Genomic DNA, 25,792 nt, shown 5'->3' with positions numbered 1-25,792 from the left:
GAACCCACACGCGGGAATAATCTTGAACTTTATTCCCTTGTTACGTAATGTAGAATTTTTCAAATCAGAATCTGTGATCTGATGTAATTATATTGACTGTACTTTATACGGTTGATTATTTCTTTTTTTCAATTGCACAAAGCGCAAAATGTACCATTTTGCAATAGACTGATGAAAATAGTATGAGAAATAATGATTCGCAGATAGTAAATTAATCGGCGCGTAATGACAGTTAAAAATAACTTTGAGCAAATCCCCGCATGAGGATCTTATAGTCAACCGTAATCACGATGCTTGTAATCTTCAGGTTGTGATCTAAAATTTTTCGCAATTCCTTGGAAATGAAATTGAAGGGAAAAGAAACTAGCTGTGGTCGGTAAATTATCATTCAACTATGGAAGGAAGGATATAAAATAATTGAACCTTTTGACAACTCGAGAATAAAAAAGGTTTATGCTATCAACTGTCATTTGACATCACTCAGTTTCAAGTGAGTCACGATTTGTCATGGGAAAATGTATTTGCCGCAGAAAACATTGAATCATTCACGTATTATTTATCCCAGTCGATTGATAATATTTTGCGAGGAATTAGAACGTGAATTGTTGGAATATTCCTGCAGAGCCAATTTCAGCACGCTGATCGATAAAATCACGTAACACTGCACAGCAACAATTCGAAGATACAAAGAATCCTCAGTCTGTGATAATAAATAAAGCACACTTTTTATACGATCGGAATAGCAAAAATTAAATTACATTAAAGACAAAACCGTGTAAATCTCATGAGTCTGGAATGTCGAAAAATTTTTAAAAATTAGTGGTAAATTTTTTGAGTTCACAAATAAAGAATACCAAACTTCCCAACAAAACATCAACAATGAAACGAATGGTACTGCATTTATACTTATTTATACGATCCCTCATCTGCGTTTCTCTAAATGCAATTAAATTTTACCCAACGTGCGTTATATTTAGAGATAATTTTTATTGTGTAATCGGTACAACAGCTTTGATATTTTTTTTCAAACAAAGTATTTTGAATATTGATTCCTTAAATTTCAACGACTCTTTAGCTTAAGCGCAGCTCTTAGGAGGTGTCGATGCGCTGGAAATAAAATTTACATCGATAGAAACTTACGAGTTAACTTGTGACGACGTCACGTTGTCCAAAACTGTTTTCATTTCAAACATTGAAGCGACGAACCGTAAGGCGCTTGGTTGGATAAATTTATTTTCTCAACACTGTGCAAATACATAATTTAATATATTTTTTCATATATCTGTGCGAGTGTGCCATTAATTTAAAAAATAAATTACGATCCAATATTCGCGTGATTTGTTATTAATACATCATATTGAAACGAAAATTGGTTAGTCTGGTGAAATAATGAGAGCCAATAAAAGCACCGCGAGCAAACGTCATCGATAAAATCGCGCTGCCACGTCGGTGAAAAATATATACGACATCTCTACCAGCATCCGCAATGAAAATAAAAAGAGAGATCACTAAACATGGAGATCTTCCAAGAAATTATATTGAATGGTTGGTTGGCTCTAGTTGTGAGATCCGTTGGCTAGTATCCACGATGCGACGATGCGGACCTGTAGTTCATTCCAGTTGCCCTAAATTTCTGGACACTTATCAGAATCCTGACATGTAAAAAAAATTTCCGCATTGAATTCACCGTTGGCAAAGGATCGATGCATGCGTTTTTTGGATTTCTTTGGTGTTTAACACGGTAATATCAACTGTTACTTTAAGGTGGTTGAAACAGTTTCTTTTTATTTTCGAGAATTCATACCTAGACAATCAATTATTAAAATTCAATCGGTTTTCTTTTCCTCAAAATTACGTGGAATGAGCTTGATTGAAATATCGTTTTTTTTTTTTAGAATTAATTAATAACCATTTCAGTAACGGAATTCAGTTTTTATTGTTACGGGAATGAAATTGTAAGTTTCCTACGTATTTTGCAACGCTGAATACAAATCTCATGTCAAAAATGTGAAAAAATTAGAAACAACCCCTAAAATAGGGCGAGAATGGGGTTAATTATAAACATTGTTTTGGACAGTGTACTTGAATGAGATTTATATGAATATTTATTTTGAGACAGTATGCTTTTAGACCGAGAATAGATGTGCGACCTCTATTAGTATTTATACGCACCCCTAAGAAGGGTGAAAACTACCCTTATGCGTTAAATTTTGTAAATCTAATAGCCATTTTGATATCTCTGTTCGTCAGCCAATGCAAAATTCCAAGGGTTTTTAAAATAAGCGTATTATCAAATTTCTCCGCCAACGACTTACATTCACGAAAATACCTTTCTTCCCATCTGTTTATTTATAACAATTCGTAAACAATTATTCTCATTCCAAAGTTTAAGTGTCTGTTGTCGTTGTTTTTTTTTTTTTTTTTACCTGAAAATGCCAAAAAAATGCCAAAAAAAAATCAGGATTTTGCATGCAGTATAAAAAAAAAAAGAAAAATGACAAAAAAGAAAAGAGAGTTGCCACTGTATTAACTTCTGTTACTGAAAGAGACAACACGAAGCATCCAGATTTCATAACTCCACGGTGACTCGATTCAATGCGACAATCGCATGAATTTTCTTTCAACGGAGTAACGTGCGGGAAAATATTGTGCATTTTATTCTTCCTCCGTATCCATCGAACACCCAACCACGACTCTCTATTCACGTCTCTCGTAGACGATCTGTTATATTGGTGCCGAACTCTTTACGTCGATGATAATTCAACCGAACTCAGGGGAACGGTAGGTGAGGTAGGTATAGGTTGGTACATGGAATGTCATTGGGTATTGGTATTATGGGAAATTGCAGGAAAAATCTCTTATCGAGGGGAAAGTGCATCCGTGTATAGATGAATATCTTTCTATTCTTGGACATTATTGTTACCCCACAATACCAGATATGAATATTACTCCGTACCTCGATCTCTACTTATACATACATACATACATACATACATACATACATACATACATACATACATACATACATACATACATACATACATACATACATACATATATATATATATATATATATATATATATATATATATATATATATATATATATATACCTACAGTCTCTCTTTCCAAGCAATTTCACTCCGCAGTTCCTGATTAATTCCGACCGTATTGAAATTGAATTTTTTTTTTTTTTTTTTTTTTACCACTACTTGACATTTACAATGCCCGGATGAATTCTCCATAGAATTCTCAACGGTGAGATCGTTTCGATATAACGAAATTGACATTTCTTAGCATCAGGCGATCATACTATCGGTGCGCTTGACTTGTCAGCACTAAGAGGCGGTGCTTCTGTGATTATGATTGTTTTTTTTTTTTTTTTCATCAATTCCATTTCTCGCAATGATTGTTGACGTGTCCGAAGACGAAGAATCCGATTACGAGTAATTCCGTAATTGGGTCGTTGAATCATAAATTCCATTAGAAGCGTCGGATAAAACGTCGAAAAATAATTGACACGTATTTTTTTCTTTTTTCATTTCAATGTTTGTCAAAAAAGATGTAGCCAGTTTGAAATTGACGCGTGACGTCACAACGTGCACAGATATAGTTGTACTACAGTGTGAGCGTTATGACGTCACGCAAATTCAACTGGCTGTATATCTTCGTTAACAAACATTCAATTTGAAGTAGAAAAAATCCGTGTTAATTATTTTTCGTCATTCTGTGTGACGGAATTTGTGGAAATTTTTCGAAACTTTTTATTCGGTGATTTAATTATACTTGTTGAAAACTTTGTCAATGACTGATATCGTTCCATATAAATATGTTGGAAGAAATGTTTCTATCGCTGTTTGTGGAATCTTTTGAAAATTTTCAGCATCAGTTTACCAAGATATTAACTCTGGAATTCTACAAAATCTTGCGATTTGTAGGAATCGTTTTCTTTATATTTTGAATCAAATAATTTTGATCGATTGCACTTCACCGCTGATGCTTCGTTGAAAATTTTGGCGAATGAAGTATCTTCTCGGTTTATATAACCGTCATGGCGTATTTGTTCGATGGGTAGAAAAATAACTTAGATTGGTAACTACTTTATCTAGCCTGATAATTAATTTTTCAACATTTGCATGCTCCAGAATAGACGGTCGTTTTTTTTTTTTTGAATAGTCATGAGTTTGATTAAATTTGAATACAGATATCTGCAAGACTATTGATTAGAAAATTCTGTATCTGTCTGCAATTGTAATTTGTAATTTATTGATACCAGATAATTTATAAATTTAAAAGTTACAGCAAGTAAAAACTTTTAGATAGGCTGGTATGATATTGATATCTTACAGTAAAATTAAAAATTAATAACAAACTTACATACTACTTGAGACTATTCAACATTAGATAAAACTTCATGAGCTCAACGTTTATTAAATTTATTGTTAAAGTTAATAATAAAACAGTTACACCTAATGAAAAGTTACACTTAAGAATATTTTCAGTTTTCTTTTGATAATGTCTCAACTAACATTCAAGGTTTTAAGTTCGTTAGGCAGTCTATTAAATACTTTATATGAATTTCTTTTTTTATCACTTACAGTTTTGCTTGATCTAGGTAATTGTATACTCTTGTATCTAGTATTTAGCTTATTTTTTAAAAACAGAACTTTCAAATTTTCATAGCGATATGATACAGATTCCAGTACAAATAGCTGCGTTAAATTCAAAGGATTATTGTTTCGATGGCGTTAAAGCCTTTGTTTATAATTTTGAATAATCCAGTTCAAATTCTTTGCACGAAATTTATTCCTTTTTTCACCTGCTCCAAACCCCAAGCAATTATATCGCAGCTAATTACGCTATTGAAAAAAATGCACAACAAATTATCGTTAAAGTTTTAGTATCCGTGATCGTTTTAATTCTGAACAAATATGAAAATTACGTGATCGTGAAGAATAACTCTTTGATTTTAACTTCTGACAGTAAGAGCGGGTGTATTCTCCCATCAGAATTTAAATCAATACAGAAACGGGCAATCGGTATTTTTTTTTTTCACGTCAAGTGACGAGTACCCTTATGCATGCTATAAAGCAAAGATACTTCAAACAGCCTCTACGGGGGTTTCATGCTATTTATAAACACCAGAATAGCGCGAAGGAAAGTATACTTGTATACATATATGTGTGTACACGTATATGCATGCATGTATACGTGTGCATGTTAACCACAGTATATCTCTGCCCGAGTCACGGTATCCACGAGGTTGAGTTAATAGGTTAAGTTTTGAATATATGCACATACGTATATATACGTATACAGACGTATATTATATTAAAGGACTATCAATCTGTTTTATCGACAGTTCGGTTGCCCGAAAGTTTTGCTTTATGGATGGGCAGCAATTATGCGAACCTGTCTTTTTGCCTCGATCTATACTGCCAAATACTTAGAGCCAGCCATCCCCTTCTCCGTTGCGCATTCCTGCAGTAACGTTTCTACCCATTGTGCACACTCATTCGATAAATTGATTTACATCCAAACGTTTGAACACAGAAATGCTTGGCGGATTCTGTACTTTTCATTTTCAATTTACAATTTGATCGCAGTTTCTACACATCTTTTAGGGATTGCACGCGAGCTTTTGCGCTTCGAAGGAATTACGTATCACAAAAATTCAGCTTACGTAACGAAGGTTTGATGTCCATCGAAAATTAATGCCGATATCAGGTCGGCTTGTAGACGTTCACAATGTGGTCCGAGTTTCACCAGCATTCGTCATTTCTGTTACGATAATTCCTCAGCGATTAGTGAGATTGACATCTCAGTGAGAAACAGTGAGATCGAGAATGTAGGAAGCGACACGTGGAAACGAAAGTGACACCGGGAGTTTTATTTTTGTTTCACACCTTGAAACTGTTTTATCAAACTTGACTTATACAAGCTACTACAAAATGGGAAGGATCCAACTTTATGTTTTGATGGTACTTAAGGATTTCCACGTTCTCGAACTTTTTTGAAAATAATTTTTAACAGCTTGATAAACTTCGCGCATGAACAACACAACTTCACGTTCGGTAATCCGATCCTGAAAGTGCTTCTGGGCATTAAAAAGTGCTGGAAAAATCTTATTCTGTTCCCACTCAACTATAGATGTTCCATTTATCGCGTAGAGCAATTTTCAACAACGTCTATAACTTTCGGTTTCAAACGAAAACTGCAAAGAAAATTCAGTCCATGTGACAAATGTTATCACGCGAATGGTAAAGCTGCTAGATTGATACCGCCATTTTAATTCGTGGTAAAAAATGGAAATTGTAGATTCAGTATACATACATCAAAATGCTGTAAATACTGCATAGAGGGAAAGCTCGTTATTGTAGCTTTGAGCAGTTGATACTTCAGAAAAAAATGCTGATAAATTTAGATTGGTTATGATCACTGAATCTTCATTGATAAAGAGGGAATAATTGTTCCGCAAGCCTGAAACACGTTTTTACGTGTGCTGATCTTCGCGTTCAAGGGGTTAAAACCACCCTTCAAACTTCCCTTCACAAAAATGACGTGGAATCTGTTGCTGAAACCAATTGGGCGTTACTCATTATCAACAGACCCAGATAAAATGCGCAGCGCTTTACTCGCAGGGGCTGCACCCCTTTTTATGGGGTGAAATTTGGAGGTGAATTTTGCTTTTTGAACGGCTGAATTATCACGTAGAAAAAATCACGTGTCTAATGATTTTTTATATACTGCAATCCATCACAGAATGAAGAAATTCGATGAGGTACACCTCGAAATATTCAGGGTTTTTTCCTATCATTATCAACAACGACTCTGCCAAGTTTGAAATTGATCCCTCAATTTATACCAAAGTCATACGAAACGAAATAACTATTTATAAAAACTGCATGTATTTTACATTTAAAACTCTCAGAGCTTAGAGGCAAATGGTCCAGTTGACGTTAAGCCTTGATACTTGACATAATTTTTTTTTTCTTGAATGATTTGGAAAAGATTTGGGGGCATCCCAATGAAAATTTTTCTGACTCCCAAATAAGGACGACCCTATCGCGCTTGGCCACTTCCCTCGTGTGAAGGCAGCTTCTCGTGCTCAGACCTGTTCAGATTCGAAGAAACATATCTGGAAACCATGCGTTCAGGGTACAGTATCGGCTGAAAAATGCCGTTGTACCGTTTCCAATGAAAGAAATCCACAAGAACGAAAGTTGAATGCAGCAATCACAGGTGAGCCCGGCAATCCTTTTGAGCAATGGTAACTCGAACTAGAATAGAAGGGTAGGACCTAATTTGTGCTGCTCGTTCCGACGCCCATGGAAGCATGATCGAGAGTTGAAGTGGAGGGTAGTTTCGTGCGCGTCTGGCCCAAAGAGCAGAAGTAGCAAATTGGTGGCACAAGGACGTCCCATGGTTTCCTCGACGGTTGCACTCGAGGGTGCAGAGCGTAAACGGGGCCCGTTAAGGACCTTGGCTTCATGGTGATGCGAGCGTTAGCCAGTACGCCCGATAGAGGCCGGCGAAGAGAGAGGGACAAGGAGACGGGGGTCTGATCAGCTGACTCGACGATTGTGTGAGGATACACACTGACAGAGGAGGCAAGCCATGATGCGACGGAGGGTGGAGAGATGGTAGTGTCGGTGAAGTTGAAAGAGAAGAGGGGCGTATTGATTGCTCGTGGTTCACGAGAGGGAGGCGACGAAGAGCGGGAAGCGCGGAAGAGAGGGACGAGCATCGTCGCTGCGGCCTTGTCTCTGGCACCCTCCACCCTCACCCCTGCTCACCCTCCTCACCCCCTTCCCCGAGTCCTCGGGATCAATGCCGTCACTGCAATGCTGCCACATGCCCCACGTCCTTCGCATCGCGTAACGGATCCCGTAGGCCGACGTCCTCGCCAAGCCAGGACGATAGAGGGAAAGAGAGAGAGAGAGAGAGAGAGAGGGGGGGGGGGGGAGGGAAAGAGAGGGAAACAGGGGGAGTGAGAGAGTTATCGGCATGCAGGCATACATGCTAGAGCCGGCGATGCGGACCACGCTCTGATCAGGGGTGTCGTCGGTGGATACCTGCAGAGGGATGAAAATGAAGGAGTGGTACCCGGTTGGCGGAAATGGCCCGTCGCAGCGCCACGCTTCAAAGACGGAGAGGAACGAGCATCCGAGTTTCGTCGCTTCGCCCCCGGCGCATGGGTGGCGCATTTACGGGGATGCACGAACCCTCACGATTGCTGCTCGGCTCATCGGCGTGCCTCGATCTCCGGGGCCCCTCTGCAGAATAACTCGGATGAATCCGATTTCTTATTCTCTAGATTCAAATATATTTGTTATTTGTCTCGTGTGAACGACCTGCAGAAGATGGGATGCGAAATAAAGGTAGGCTAAGGTGTCGTCTGTGCGGCTTGACCGCGTGATGAGATTTGGTTTATCGAGGGGTACGAATTATCTGAGTAGTCGCGTTACTCCCTTGCTTGGTTACTTAAGCGAGGCTTACGAGCCTGGCGTGTCGGTGGGCAGGATCCGGTGAACAGCGGACACGCCACTGCCGAGAAAGCGAGTTCGGCGCGAAAAAAGGTGGTGGCAGGCGGCCGGCGAGCTTGCGCCGCGTGCGCATCCATCCGTCAGCTTTCAGCGAGGGTGGCGCCTCCGTCGGCCGGCGCGGCGAGCTTGCGAAAGTGTAAGGCAAGACGGCGGAGCAACGGTGCACCGGCGCTGGTGTGGAGCCGGCAGCCGTGATAGCCGTGATGGTAGGGCGTGCGTGAGCCTCGCGTCAAGGCGGCTAGGGGAGGGGCAGGTGGGGGTCGGCGGAGAAGAACTCGAGAGGCAGTGGCAGCAGCGGCAGCAGCAACAGCGGCGGCGGCGGCGGCGCGCGCAGCTCGGGCTAGCAGACAGCGGCACGTACCCGCAGCTTCGGAAAAGCTCGAAAGCGTACGCAGCCTCGAGAGACGGTCGGTCGGTGTGTGTTCGCGGGAGACGGGTGTCCGTGGAACGGAGGTGGTGGTCTGTCTCCGCGCAGGCAGCGCGCTGCATATCCGTCCAAAGAGTGCAGTCAAAGAGAGTCGCGGGTGGGGGGGGTGGCGGCCGAAGAAGAAGGTGCAGAGTGCTCGGTTCAGATGAAAGCTAGCGTTCGTTGTAGGCGCCTGGTGGTGTTGTCTGCAGTTGTCGGGTTGTGCGGTGCAGGCTCAGTGAGCGAGCAGCGAGTGGTCGTTGTCGGCGTGACGGGGTGCGACGGGGCGGTTTTTTCATCCCCGTCTGCACGGGGAAGCAGCAGCAGCAGCAGCGGAAGCAGGAGAAGCAGCATAACCAGCAGAACCAGCAGTGCTGTTCGCCGTTGTGGTGCGGGTTGTCGTGTCAGTGGTTGTGGTGTCGGTGGTCGTGGTGCAGGCGGTGACGTTCGCGCGGCGACAAGGGAACCCGGCAGTCTATAATTAGAGGGAACGCGCGATGCCCCGTGGAAGGCTGCGGGTTATCGGGGAAAAGGGCGCCGCCTCCGACCTCCAGTATTACCTGTAATCCTGCCGCCCGCACGAGGTGACCTCGAGGTGACGGTGGAGGGCTAGAGGCAGCGGCCATTTTGGTGGCTGCGGGTGCGAAGGGGTCGTGGGAGGCCAGTGGATGCCAGTGGGCATGGGGATCGAGGGGGGGAGAAGCCCCCTCTCGTAACCGCCACGAAGCGCCAAGATTTCCCGCATCGAGTTCATCGAAAAATGGGGGCTGACCCCTGTCCTCAAACCGAGGCAGGAACTACGCCCCCACCGGAATGGTGCGGAGGAACACGGCGACACGAGGTACGACGCTGCGCCTGCTACCTCGTTTCTCTCACCCTCTTTCGTCCTTCCTATTTCTTCTTCCTCCTCCTCCTCTCCTTCTTCTTCTTCTTCTTCTTCCATCCACCCAACCCTCCGAGGCTTTGAACTATCCCCTTTGCGGCGTTGCGCCCTACCTGGATGTATAGATTCCTGTCCTCCTCTGCACGAGGTACGTCCTTTACGCCAAACGCTAACCGGTCACCCTTTTCACGTCAACTCATATCCCACTTCAAGGTTCTTCACGGATTTAATGCAAGCAAACGTGATCTTGTACACGTATCCAATCAGGTTCCAGCTTCCACCTTTCACCTTGATCTTTATCCACCTTGTCTATTATGAAATGAGTAGTATGCGATATCATGGAACTTGAAATTATGCGTTTTCGACAGTATCTCATCATCGGTCATAGTCTAGTATAATGCCGCATTTCAAATCTAGATTTCATCAATAAGCCGGCGTCGAGTGAATTGGGTAAAACTTGTCGTGACAATACCGTACTTACTTATTGATCTGTCCTCAGGGTGTACTAATGTTTACGAAATACAAATGGGCAGGTGAGAGATGGTATCCGCAGTAGTGGTTTCGAGTACCAATGAGGATTTCCATAGTGGGTTGATCTTGCCGTAGCTGCAGTGCGGATACTCGTTACAGCATAATCATCCACTCGGATGAGCCTCGGTGAAATTTTACCCGTACGGGCTAATTGTCCTTGAGGAATAACATACTCTCAATTGGCGTATGAGACGAAATATACGAGGAAAACAAAACAATTTAATAACAGTGTGTTTTACGCTTGTTGTCATCATCTCTAGATTATTCACAGCGTACCGTCATGCCGACGTTTTTCAAATGACAGTGTAAGTTTGGAAGTATCATCTGGCAGCTCAATATTCTTGCTCATAGACTGCTGACGGTTGGAATTGCTTTTTACATCCGGTTAATACCAAGTTTTTCTAGAACTGAACATAACGCGCTACAATACCAGAACGATGCCAAGCATCGATAAAGAAAAACTTGTTCACTTTTCTACGTTCCGCATTGAATAACCGGTTCATCTAACCGACATCAAATCCTAGTACAATATCTCCGTTCGTTGACGTCTTTGAAGATTTCCTGTACGAATTGCCCAATGTGCGAATGGTGCACGCCCACGCAAGTCAAGCATTCGACGGCCTCGCTGTCAGTCCATTTTTCGCTATCTCTATCTTCCTCTCCGCCTCTCTCTAAACTTGGAATCTCGATGTGATAAATCGACGAAACGGCGAAGCGGAAGAACGTTTTGAATTCCATATATAATCAGTCCTGCGATTGGACAAGGTTCGTGCAGGAGCCGAATGACGCATCCTGAACGTGATAAGTCGTGCCCTCTTTGTCTTTAACACGAAACAGTTCAGCTGGGCATCAGAGACAGGTGAATGGATTCGAGGTTCTATGGTCCTGGGTCGCTGGGTATTGGGTATGACGGGACGAGTAGGCCAAAGGGTAAGTGGCAGTGCCACTGCTGCTGCTCCTGCTGTTGGTAGTGGTAGTGGTAGTGGTAGTGGTGATGCCGAGGGAGAAAGAGAACAGTGGCAGAGAGGGTGGGCGGCGAAAAGCGGCAGGAAGGGAGGGTAGATCCATGGCAGGTAGCCAATACCGTACTGCCGCAGTTCCCTAGCTACACAGCTCGACAGCTACAATTTTACCGTTGTGCTCTTCCTATACATACCAACGTGTCTTCTCTATGCACTGCTTTCCCCGTTCCGCTTTTCCGTCTCTTCCTTTCCATTCGTTCCGTTCCGTTCTATGCGGAACTCACCTTGTCATCCCTGGCGTTGTACACCTTGGCAAGTTCACAAGGATGACATCGAAATTAATGATTGACGGGATAATCGAATCCACGATCTCACTATGAAATTGATATTTTCGTACACGTTTTACCCTTCTTTTGATCCCTTGTGGAAGACAATGTTCCCCGACTGTCGCGTCGAAAGAAAAGTATGATGATAATTGTTCTCAACATTCGTTTCAGGTCAAGATAAGTCATTCGAAATGCCACGTAATCACAAAAATGGTTAAAAATAACGTATTTTAAGTGAGCTAAACCATGAATCAAGTTTGAGGACTTGCACAACCATGCATACGCCGTATTTTTATCATAGTGATAATGATAATTCGAGACGTCAATTCACAAATTACGTTTTACGTTTACCGCATACTGACGTGAAGTGTCGTTCTCCTTCGAGCAGTATATTCAAATTCTCTCAACGCGCGTTAAATCTCTGACAAATATAAACCGATTCAATTTTGCTTATTCATTATTGTCTGGTCGGTCTAGAAAAATGTCTCACTACATCTTTATCGCAATACAGGGTCCTTAGCGTGTATTATATATTCAAAGCACGTACTGGTGCTTACATTAGGACAGACTTTTACGGTACAGACAGATTTCTTGAATTTCTTAGCGAATCAGACCAACGATCATTAAAGGAATCTTAATATCTCAGTCTCGGATTGTTCAGAAATTGACACTTTAAAACTTACTCGAGTTATTCAAATGCGGTCCAAGGTATAAGTAAATTTTTATTTCTAGGAATCCTTTCTATCTGATATAGAGTTTGAATTATTCAAAGATAGGTACCGTACGTCACAAATCGAGAGCAAGAACCAGGTACCCTTTTTTCTCTACAAATTTTTCTCTCACAAATCTGAAACTGAAAATGTTTATAATGGAGAGTAGATGACACGACATCTTTCGTTGTAGGTTGACAAAGTGAAACAATTTGGATGGAATGATTTCTCATCTAATTACAACCTCTGATACCGTCAGACAAATTAAAGTAGCGTATTTATACCTCCGACGATAGAGTTGTCAGAAAGTTTTCGACGATTCGAATATCCCAAAGTAAAGCAAGCCGTAGACCTAAATCGAAAAGTATAACGGGCGCAGTGAGCTGAAGATTTGCGTGCCGGGAATCCGTTCTATAAGAGCACGTGTCAAATGTTTTTAGAGTTTTGCCGTGTGACGCGGTTGTATATTTTTAAACTTGAGCGCCAAATGCAACGCATTATATGTTTATCAGGTGTGTGTAAATATAAACATGCATACTGTAGGTACGTACAGGGCATTCCATGCCAACTCGATAAATGGTTGACCATGACATTTTTTTATTTCACCAAGGATTTTTCCCACGTTCGCACGAGCCCTCGAAAAGATTCCAAAAAAATTTCGAATTTTTTTAACCAGTCGTATTAACCCTATGACTTTTTGAATCCATATCACAAACACATTTGGTTTCCGAAATGAAAAATGTTCACGCTTTTTGAATCGGTTTTTTTATTTTCACACCTGTTACAAATCTATCATAACACGTACCACGTATCTGATTTGATGACGGATTTTTTTTTTTTATTACTTCTCCGGTTCTAAAATACACTCACGATTTGTTTCAAAATTTTATAATAGATTTTTAACAGGTATAAGAATAGAAAATGCTATAAAAAAAAATATGTACAAAAATTGATTAAAAAGAAAAAATAGAAAAAATCGAGGTCCCATTCCGAGTTTTGCTTCAAAACGTGTTTCGTTCTTGTTTCACAAAAATCAATTTATGTGCTATTGAGATGAGTTTCAAAAATCACAGGGTAAAGACGAGTGACGTGGAATGCCTCATATATATTTATTTTCTCCCTTAGTCAAACCCACAAGTATAAGGTATTAGTGTAGAACATGTTTACATAGCTATTCTGTGCAGGTACGAAGATGCTGTATCCCACTACGGAATGTTATTTAAACCCATGATTCATTGGATTCGCGGCTAGTCTACGAATACACGCATCCTCTGTTGACCAGTCTGTTCATGAATCGCGATTTATAAATAAAATGCTTAATTGTTCTTTCGACCCGCGGTATGCGGCACCGTTCAACGTCCGCGATCAGGGCTCTGTTCCAACAACTCTGTCGTAAGTCATATAGGAACTCTCTTACTCTGGCAAGGTATAGCGGGCATTCTTTGGTTGGGATCCGGAGGGTGGAGGGTAAGGAGAAATATCCCATATGGATTTTCAACTGAAAAAAGTGTCCACCAAAAAAGATACGGATAAGGTGAGTGTACCAGTTATTGACCCTCTTCCAATGATTGACCTTTTTTGATTATATCCGTCTGATCCTTAGTTCTAAAATTACCAAAAAATAAATTTCCAGTGCCTAACTCTCTAGTAATTGGCTTTAGTCGTTGATAAATTCATAATCTGTACGGCTAATTTATAATTTTTGAAAATAAAAGGGTCAAGAATTGGGTCTGAACGTGTCAATAACCGTTACACTTACCTAAGTGGTTCAACAAGTCACCATAATGGCGTTAATAAGCAATCAGAATTCAATCTGATCGGCTATCTCTTTTAAATGTCAAAATTTTTTCTACAGCAACGAGACCTTAAGTGTACTCTATTTTATGGACACTTTTTATAAACAGAAATAGTTCTCCTTACCTCTGCCCTTCGTACGTTGGGGAAAGGAGGCACCTTACGAGTTTATTTGATACTTTTCAAACCATCGCTGATAAACGTTCCACTAGTCGAGAGAATGAGTAAGGACGATTCTACTGCCGACTGTTTGTTTCGTATATGGCAATCCTCACCACCGGCAAGTGCTTTTTAGTCTTTGTTATAAAAGGCGCACGTTTATAGAGTACAACTGCAGGAAGGAAAAAAGGTTTCCAGAAGCACGGAGTTTTTCTTTGTTATCATTTCTTGTTTTTTTACCCACCTCATGCTATGTGTGTTTTCTTTTCTCTCTCTCTTTCTCTTTCTCTTAACACATTTTTCACGACCATAATTCCTGCAGCTGCAAAAGCAGGCTGAACATTTTTATTTCACCAGATCATCGTCATCGACCGAACAGTTTACCGGTATCTTGTCGATAAAGTTTTAATTTGTGTCGTTTTTATTTCATCTATTCTATCTTGACTGCAGAAAGTTGATTCATCGGTTTGGAACGTTTCAAAAATAATATATTGTTGTGTTTTTGAGATTCTTCAGTCCAACGAATCAGCTTAATGCGATTATTCCTGACATTGCGTATTTATCGTTTCACTTCAAAAAGACCAAAATGCGTTTCAATTATATTGCCGGCTTCGAGCCAGAAAAATTGAAAATAAGTTTTCGGCTATGTTTTTAACACTTCTTTGAATTACACTGGTAAAGAAACTTTATTGAATCTTTAACTCACAAGATACATTCAGGAAACAAATTTGTCTGCATATATAAATGATATATAATATTATATGAAGATTAGTAATTATAACGAAATTTTTAGTCCGTATTCAAAACGAGTTTCCTTACGATTTTCTATGACGAGCGAAAAGAATCTGCTTAGGCGTGCCAAAATCGGATGTGTTATTAAGAATCCATGAAATGCATAAATCAAAGTTGTATGAAAATTGAGTAATCTAGATCCAAGTATCGTTGGATCTCTATAAACTTTGTATTCAATACTTTCAATGAATAAGGTATACCGATCGATGGCACTGAGAGTTGTTTGAAATTTATTTGTTGAACGTTAAAAAACGTAACACTAATATAATAATTCGAATTGATCCTTTCAAATTTTAGTTTCTTGTTTCATTTCATATCCAAGCGTTCAGTTTTCAATTAGTTTGATAATACGTTAGAAAATTTACAATATATTAAGGTTATCTTAATTCAAAAGTACCGTAATCTTATCCAACACTTTTTTCGACACTTTGAAAATTTTTCATCGTAAACCACTGCGCTGGATGATTTAAATTTTAAAAATTGCAAACGAACACGTCTGATGCGGATAATTGACTTGCCAAAATTCCGAGCAAGATATCCGGTCAAGAGAGTTTGACGGATGTAGTCAAAATATGACTTCCCGTTGCGTAATGGACTCGACGAATATTTCGCATGCTGCTACGATTTTAAATCTCTGGCACAAGTTGTTACAACCTTCAATTCTGAAATCTTGCGGTTAGATCAGCAGCAGTTTTTATCTCGAACTCACGACCTCAAACTCAACCACAGTCATATCGTTATTTTTCTCGGCTTGTATTTCTAAATCCACCGTATGCGACTTGATCTCTTTCATCAACAAGGCTGTTCATTTCCTTATTTTTAAAACTTTGCCCCGAGGCTTCGATTCCATCACTATTTCTTGAAAATTGATGATTCACGAAAGTTGAAAAGATGAAGTAGATAATGATTTTACGATAATGCCCCGTGAGTTTGATTCAAACCATCGAAATTTGGAGAATTTGATAAAGTAGAATATTAATGAAAATTTTATCAGATAATTCGATCAGATTTTCCATACGTCGCAGTTTTGTCGACTTATATCTTGAAATTGTTCTGAAATTAGAGCAATGTGATTATAAAAAGCTGAATATTTGTTATTTTATTACTCGCTAATGAATACGTATGAAATAATTTTTTGAGAAATATCCGACGTGTAGGTTTTGTGTAATTAATTATTAAAAATTGTATATCTAACATGCAGTCAATAGGATACATTGTGTGAAATGCACATTGTTTTATACAATTCAACTACAACTGCTGAAGATAAAAGTACAAGAAATTGTAATTTATATTAATCAATTCTCGTAGATTACGCAAAAATGATGAAGAAACGTATACTGACGTGTAGTTTTGTAAATATTTTAATCTCAATGATCGAAAATTTCCGAAAACATTACTCATCCATACTTGAAAATGAATGACGCATCTGACTGGTGAAAGTATGAGAACGTCGGTTAAAAAAACTTTGTTTCCATTTTATAATTTGTTTTTTTTTTTTTTTCTCAGAAAATCTTACGTTGTGTCTAAATTGAGTTGTTTAATTACTCGTTTTGTAAACTTATGAATGAAATTCAACGAAACTCTGGCACCAACAACGTACAGCTGTTGGATGCGCTGTTGCGAGATCTATTTTATGCGGAAAAATACTTGAGTCGAAAGACATTTATTTATTTCTGTCAGTGAATAAGTAATTAAATTAATTCGACTAGAAGTGATCTTAGGTAACATCTGAATTCAAGTTAATAACTTACGTATTCACATTTTTAGCATGACAAAAAAAAGAAAATCCAGATTTTCCCTTTCATGCATACATTTTTCCTTAAATGAGGTTCACTTGAAGTTTTGCATTCGTGGGCTTTTAGGAACGATTATTAAATTAAGATTCTGAAGTCGAAAGTTGAAAATTGAAAAGGGCGGATCCAATATGGCGGACACAAGTTCAAAACGTTATTTGACTTTGATAAAACTCAATGTTACATGGTTTTTGAGGTCACTGATTACGAATCTGAACTCGAAATTCTAAAATTAAAAATGGCAGAACCAATATGGCGGACAGATAAAACCAACGATAAAAATTTTGAAAAAATACTGTTAAAGTTGTTTGTTGCGCATTAAGTTTGTGCAAAAATTGGCATTCGGATTTTCGTGGTAGACTAGAAAATGCTTGTTTTCGTGGAAAACTACGAATATCGACCATTCGTTTACACGTAGGAGACTATTTTTAAAATAAATAAATAAATCTTACATTGTTTTTCAGACTAAGAAATGTTACACAGGGATCACTTGGAACTAAAAAAAAACGTATATCAGTCGTCAAAGTTGGTCAAGTTTTGACACAACGGGATCAGTAATATTTTCACCAACTTCTGGTCGATCGAAAAAATACTTCGACGATATTTTCGGTCCGCCTAATACAGGGTGCATTGTTTTATCCCGTACACCGTATGCTCGATGTTGCAGGGAGGGCTGATTTATGAGTGCAGGGTGGTCGTTAAGTGGGTCGTAGATAGGTTCGCGTGGTGTGTAGACCTTGTTCACGGGGTGCACCTTCGTCTGGCGGAACGGCAGTGAAGGCGAGTGAAAGGAGAAAGGGGTCGGTGAAACGAGAGCGGAGAAAAGAGGGTGGAAATACAAAAAAAAAAAAAAAAAAGAAAAAAGGAAAAGAGAGAAGAGTGCCGAGGCCACTAGACGCTCTGACGAGGACCTGAATTAGCGATGAGCTACGACGTTGCATGTTTGGTGTTGCATAAGTATGAAACTTCGGGACGAAATTCGCTACCGAAAATTTTACCACCTTGATGGATGATTTTCTCTTGTATCAATGGACCCGGTAGTATCTGACTCGAGAAGAACAACCTCTCTTCAGTGTCTCTGGTTTCCACTCTTTGTTGGATCCTATTACAGCTGTTGGTCCTTCGTCACATAGCCGATGTTATTTATTCCTCTGCAGGAAGGTTAACCCTTGTTCTGTAAGCCGGGTTCAAACATCCGGAATAATCTTGTTTGATCCAAGATGATTAATGAAATATCGTAAAAATTGTTACTTTATCCGTTTACCAAATATTCATTTTTATCCAGTGTTGCAAATTATTTCATGAAAACGTAATGCATTAACCATTACTTTTTCAATTCATAATGGAAATAATTTCCATTACAGCATCAAATTTAATGATTTAATGGAAATTATTCCCAATAAAACATTGAATTTAACGTTTTAATGGATATTATTTCCACTGCATTAAATTTAATGTTGCGATGGAAATTATTTCCATTATGAATTGAAAAAGTAATGGTTAATGCATTACTTTTTCATTAAAAAATTTGCAACCCTGATTCACACTAAAGGAATATCGCGATTTCAAAATTTTACTGTTCAGTTCAATCGATTGAAAAGAATATCTTACTTTTCCCATTTGACCTTAGAAGCTTTCATTTTTAAGGCCACGTGTTTGTTTTTTTTTTCTTTGCTTCGAAAACGAGTCAAGAATTTTTCTTTCCTCGTACAAAAGAGCCGATTCGGATTCAACTTGGCACTGCTGGAAAAGCTTTATCAAAATAAATCGCTCTTACATGGCAACAAAAAAAAACAGCATCTTGGTAAAATGCCCTCGCAGTTTCACTCAATATTTCCCTTCTTTTTTCATCCTTTTATTTCTATGTTAATAATTTAATGGAAATATTTTCCATTAAATGTAATGATGTAGTGGACAAATTTTCCATTAAAACATTAAATTTAATAATTGAGTGGAAACAATTTCCATCAAAACATTAAATTTAACGATTCAATCGAAATAATTTCCATTGGAACATTAAATTTAATGTTTTAATGAAAACACTAATGCAATTAAAAAAGTAATACATTATTTGCAACCCTGTTCTTATCCACACAAATAGATACCTTTTTTTCAACGCGTAGCATCTCCGAGTTTTGTTTTTTTTTTTTTTTTGCCTGCTTGAATATCTGTGTCTTGATAGTTCCTTGGTCAATTTACAGCACAAAATAATGAAACTTCAGTGAGTTATGAATTTTGTTGTAGTATGATCAATTTTATTGAACATAATTAATTCACCTGGAAATTTACTAGCTAGTGAGTGGCCGAAAATTTTGTTCAAGTTACTTGAATCGATATTTCTGTTTCTACGCATTGATTTTTCATGCAGGGTTTGAAAAGTTCCGAAAGCACCTAATTTTGAAATTGTTCGGTGGCGAAACTTGAAGTAAGGAAATAAAACTTTGGATAAACAACAAAGTTTCGAATGGTCGGAAAACCGACGGCACAAAGTGTCGGAATTCAAGTTTACGAAAATTTGAATAACGATAGAGCAAAACCAGGATTCCGAACGCAAAAATATCGAAAATCCAAACCAAAGAAAGATCAAAGTAGTGAAATTTCACGGAAGTGAAAATCTTGGATCATTCGAAATTTCGATGTTTCAGATTTTTTTTATCTTCTCACCTTCGCGCTTTCGGAACTTTGACTCGTCGCTGATAAGCTTATTCAACATTTTGTCCTTTCGGAAATTTGAGCTTCGGGTTTCGGACCATTAAAAATTTTGATGGTTCTTTAAAGTTCGATTTCTTTACTTTAAAGTTTGACAGTAAAAAAAATTCGGAATTTGGCGCTTTTGGAACTTTTCAAATTCGGAATTTCAACCCCGCCACCAGTTTTTATGCACACAAGATTCGCAGCGTTAGGTTCAAAGGATAGTCTGCTTCTTTAAAATTGTTCTCGCCAATCCCAAGGCGAAAGATCGAACGCACAAGTCTTGAGTGATGACCCTGCGTTTGACCTTCAGCTTTGAATTCGTTCCTTACGCTTTCCACCGATACTTCCATGATTTCTACTATTCTCATTCTACCGCCACGATACATTTACTCTTTCGTACAGTGCATACCTATGATTCGATTCGATGAAAAGTAGGTATCTGATTCCACTCCTCCACGGATGAACGACTCGACGGTATTGTGCAGAGTATTATCGAAGTTCGATACATCTTTAACAGTTAGGTAGCGTAGTGTCTCCTTATATATATATATATATACACTTCTGCACCTTCTTTCACCTTCGCAATTCCCGTTATCTGATGGATGAATGAATATTATTGAGCGTTGAAGCGTGTAACGCTTGAACAAAAGTCGAGCTTGAACTTTGAACAGACATTTTTTTTTTTTTTTCAAACCTCTTACTATCTATTATTGGTCACTGAAGTACTTGCAAGATGCGACCAAATTAAGGTGCAACATCGCGAATAGGTCGATTTGTTGAATATCATGCAAATGTAAAAATATGTATAAATGTGGAACGTTCTTGTATTTGCCGTTCGCACTTTATTCTGTAACCGAATGTCCGCCTCAAGCTACGCTTATCTTCTTTCAGCGTAAGGAACGATTCTGCGGTAATTTCAGACGAAAATACTTGAGCTAACCATATAATAAAAAAATATTCTTCAGTGAAAGTCATTTGCCTTGACTTCAAATTTTCATACACACTTGTGTCTTTCAATGGAAATTTTTCGACCTTACGAACGAAGGAAATCAAGCAATGATTAACATAAAAGTCATCATCTGCAGGTATATTTTACGTAAACCTTATATTCATTCAACGATCTTGATAGCTACTAATTTTCAAAAACTGACTATAATCCAGACTCCGATTTTGCGAATTCTTTGAAAACTAGTCGATAAAAATTAATCTTTATTATAAAGTGATGTGTATATTTGAAAAAAAAAAAAAAATTTTTTTTGTACTGCTTTGAGATATTTTGGAAACCCGGAAGTAAATTAGATCTGAAAGAAAGCCGTCTAACAATACGTGTGTTTATATCAAATCGCGTGAATCTTAACGTGTTCTCGACAATTCTTGACTGCACAACGTTTTCAGCAGTACAGTATCACCTCTTATTTGCTGGCAATTTAACAGTCAAATCTCGAGCGTATGTAATACGCGATAAACCGAATGGGTCAGTCAAGAGAGACGTAAAAGCTCGCTCGAGCAGTTCGTAACTAGGTTTAGTTATTCTCAGCATCGTTGTTTCAAGTTCGTGGGGAAGAAAAACGGTCTCAGAATACGTTTTAACGGTCGACTCTCAAGCTGGCGAATCTATTGAATCATATGATCTGTAATTTTGACCGCAAAAATACGCTGGTTCGTGGAAAAAAATTAATCATCAAATGTGGCAACGACTGTTGTATCAGGAATATTTTTCTCAGTAAAATCTACCAAAGCACGTGACTTAAAATCGTGTACATTAGAGTGTTTCAAAAAGAAAGATGTTGTTTTTCATTTACATTAAAACAGGTTCAAATGTTTTAATCAGGTATATAAATATGCCTGTTAAAATTTCAGCTCTTGATGTTAATATTAAGAGGTTGCGCATCGCATTTTTATATTTTCCACAACAATAACGTGGGATAATTGGTTTTTGTTCCTTCTCATTTTCACAACTAGCTAACGATGCGTCGTATGGAAAATTCACAGACATATTTTTCCAGAGAATTGAACGATCTTCAAAAAAGGTCTCCAACTTATTTTCTGATAAATTCATTCGTTGAAAAGTTATTCAAGGGTCGTAAATAACTTTTGAAAGAGTAGATTTGTAATAAAACGATGACCGATCTTTTTTAAGAGCGTTCAATTCTCTAGAAAAATATGTACGTGATTTTTTTCTACAACGCATTGTTAGCCTCTTATAAAAATCAGAAGAAGCAAAAACCATTTTTCCCATGTTATTCTTGTGGAAAATAGAAAAGTGCGATTCGTAACATTTTAACGTTAGTATTAAGCGCTGAAATTTTGACAGGCGTATTTTTATACCTAAATAGAACTTTTGAACCTGTATGATTTTTTTTCTATAACCTAATGTATGTATGAGTGAATTATTTTCAAAAAAATTCTTCACACATTTAACAATAATCACTGCGAATATTGAATTGAAAAATACCATTATGTCACAATACAGTTGCCTTTATTATATTTTTTACCTCGTGTAAACCGTAATTCTGTTTATGACAATGCATATTTACTCGGACGTATTATGCAAGTAGAGATGCGTGCAGTTTGAGAAATGAAACGTATAATTCAATCCCTGCGTACCAACACGTCAGGAATTATGTTGGTATGTTATTTCCATGGTCTCCAGAGAAAATAGCAGAAACAGGCAAGCATTTATGACGGAGTGTTTGCACGTGAAATACCGACTCGTAATATTAAAGATCATACAACAAGCCGCCGACGCTGTACGGAAATAGTGAAATTCTTGAATCGAGTACAGGGAAATTGCTCGTTTATTCCATGCTCGATTGAGCCAATCCTCGTCCATTATACTCGAGGCAGATATTGTTCGATGCATAATATCTGTGACCTGCGACTGGGGAATTATACGGTGTAAACAATTCTACGGAGTCCTGTACAGAGTGAACAAAGACGCGATGGAATCAGTGCAAAGTCAGATTTTCCAGTTACCGCTCAGTCCATAACTATTTTCACTTTTTACCACAATCGAAAAATACAGTTGTAGGTACAAAATGAAAATTAGGTTTCCAGCTGTTACCGGAAAGTCTAGTATCCGTTACTATTCTTTCTCATTACTATCACTGTTGCTTTATTCTCTTGCAACTGTCGCAAAATTTTAATGCTTGTGCAAGAATAAATTGACGTTAAAGCCTTGTTTAACTAAAAAAGTCGAGTAAATCTCACAAACTGATTTTGCGTTACAATAACCAAAAAAGAATCGAGGATAGCGCAAAATGGTTAGGCGTACCTCGTTTTTCGTAATCCCAACAGTATTCAAACAGTTTTTTTTTTTTTTAAACGATACCTGTTTTACTGAATTTTTTCTTGTCACTGTAACAAATGAAATTCTTCTCAGTGTAGCAGCGTAAGTGATCGACGTGATTATGCAAGGGGCTCTCTGTAATTACGTCTGATATCGATTGTTCCGCAAGCTTGCGCGTTCTACGCATCCTTTCCCGGTGAGGGAGAAAAAAAATCGTTATTTCAAATTTATCAATGAGAAACCCACTGCGAAAACCTACCATAATAATTCAGCTTTTATTGATCCCTAGTACGTGCTCGAATGCCGTTTGTTTTTCTGATACTTCACGTATTGCTCTGCATGCTCAAACCTCACGCTTGCCACACGGGGTTAAAATGACCCCACGGTATGTTCACCGTAGATTCGATATATAAATGGTTTGAAACACACATTTGTCCTCGATTTTTCAACGATTTCAATACTGAAAGATTTATATTATATAGTTTATGATTTTAAACGTACTCTGCCTGAATTTTTATACAATGAAAATGAGATGAATCGGTTCAGATCGAGCGATCATTTCACATGCATTATACAAACAGGTTCTGAATAATGAGAAAACGGTTGTTTCTACAGCCGCGATTATACGGATCAGTTTAACGAGGCTGACGTTAGTAACGTTAATGTATCGAAACGTTAAAACAAAAATCACGATATTGCACCTTTAGAAAATCTGAAAAACTGAAATCTACAAAATCTGAATTTATCGACGCAGTATTAAAAGTTTACCAAATTTCAAGTAATCCTAAATTTGCAAAATAACGATGTTTTCTTTTTTTTTGTCCAAAGATGCATCGTTAAAATAACGTTGAAAACTTAAGCCTGATTCAGGCTTATCAAATTGAACATTCTCACGTTCGGTGAACGCTGCGTTTATTCGTATCGGCAGATTTTACCTCTCCGAATTGCCAGGCGTTAATAATTGCGGAAAATTATCCATGAGGTCAACGTCGAGGAAGCACTTTGTAGCTGGGGAATCGCCATCATGCAAACTTTGAGCGGGATAGATTGTAATCTGCATCCGCCGGTAATACAGTTGTTTGTATTCGAGCACGTTCCTTGGCACGTTTACCTCTTTGTTTCTTTTTTGTTTTATTTTTTTATTTATTCATTTTTTCTTTCCATTACCATTATTATTTTATTTTTTTTATTCTTCTTCTCCCTCCAACTGAAACACGCATGGCATTTTACGGGTACGCGGATTATATTGTGCTGCAGGTAGACCGACGCTTTTATACCTACTCTCTAAACACACACGAGCTTAGTCCTTCGCCCCGTTCTTCACCCGGTTTATTGTTCACGTCCACGACAGCCGAATAATATTTGGTGTGTATGGAGGTACGTATACGGGGTCTAATTTAGCGTGGAGAAACTTTATCTTGCGGTTGCGCAACCGATTAGACTTGTAACAACGGCCGCCATCTTGTTTACGTTTATCGAACTTACTTACCCATTGTGTGTTACAGGGTACGTGTTTATAGGTTTTTAAACACGTTGTACGATATGGTCGTTGACTCGAAAAGAAAGAGATTTTATTTTATTTTTTTTTTTTTGGGGCTTTCTCTTTTTTCAACGCTGCTCCATGATAAAACTGTTTTGTTTATGACGAAAAACAAATCCTCTGTAAATTTATCAAGCTCGATCGGATAAGATTTAGAGGCCCCAATTTCAAATTTTCGTTTTTACATTGAAGTAATACTGGAAAAAAAAATATACTTGCCTTAACCGTCGCTTTCATTTTTGAAACGCTTGAATACAATACGATTATTTTTGACCATTCAATTCTTTTGTTCATTTATTTTTTTTCTATTTTGAATTTTCAAGTCAGAATAATTCTGAAAATATACAAAACCGAATGAAATATCTGGAGAGCTTTTTTTATACTGAATATTGTTGCCTAAAAAAACGGTCTCTGGCTATTTTTTATTTTCGTGTATGTATATTGTTACGCGAAATCGAGACTGCAGTGAGTTGAGGAAAGTATTTTTTTTTTTAATTGTTATTTCAATACGAAAACGAAAACTCGAAAGCAAGACCTCTACTGCTGAAATTTTCAGGGGAATTGTTTTTCAACATAAACAATAGTTTTATAAGAGAGTAGTATTGAAGAAATGAAAAAAAAAAAAACAATTTTCTTTGGCGAACCAGCCTATTGTACAACCTATTGTGTCATATTTCGAAAAGTTACTCGACAACCTGGCACAAATAAAATCCCACAGGAGTTCACATTACAACGAATAATATTTATTAATAAATAACTTGCTTTTAAATTTCTTCACGTTACACCTCTCATTGAGAACTCACTTCGGTCATAGAAGGTTGGTTATTTGGAGAGGAGCGTCGTATACACATATGTGTGTCTAACTTGTTCATCGGACCTTAGCCTAACTATTTTTCATTCAGGATACAACCACGGATTTACACTACAGGTTAGATATGTACCGATTTTTCTCACCATTGTTGTAATACCAGCTGTCGCCACATTAATTGCGTGAAATTTAATAAGTCATGATCACAAATGATTCGAAAGTGATTTCATCCACACAAAGACCAATTTTCAAACAATGAAGTGTACCTTGGTGAAAATGATTCTACGACTTTCTACGAATTTTCAGAGAAATTGAAACATTCCGTATAATTTTGTACAAAAAACTATTTTCACACAAAACTGTAGATATACATTGTTTCTCATAAAAAAATTGTGGATTGTCGTGAAAATTTGTATTGTTTCATTAAAAAATCTACAAAAGAACTACAATTTTGAAAGAAAATTCACAATTCTTCATTAAAAACTGCATATATACAATTTTGTACAAAATAATTCGATATGTTCCGATTTCTATAAAAATTCGTAGCAGTAGAAGCTCTA

At 38.1% G+C, this 25,792-nt stretch overlaps 1 protein-coding gene across 10 annotated transcripts in view; it reads left to right on the top strand.

Annotated features, from left to right (window-relative positions):
• LOC124186552 (potassium voltage-gated channel protein Shaker) overlaps nucleotides 1-25,792 on the top strand; it is a 271,921-nt gene that overhangs the window by 216,268 nt on the left and 29,861 nt on the right. The gene's annotated exons all lie outside the window — the stretch shown is intronic.

The sequence above is a fragment of the Neodiprion fabricii genome, chromosome 7 (assembly GCF_021155785.1).
Source record: "Neodiprion fabricii isolate iyNeoFabr1 chromosome 7, iyNeoFabr1.1, whole genome shotgun sequence".
In the NCBI taxonomy this organism is placed as follows: Eukaryota; Metazoa; Arthropoda; class Insecta; order Hymenoptera; family Diprionidae; genus Neodiprion; species Neodiprion fabricii.
Note: the sequence above shows the minus strand (reverse complement) of the source record. Positions and strands in the feature narration are given on the sequence as shown.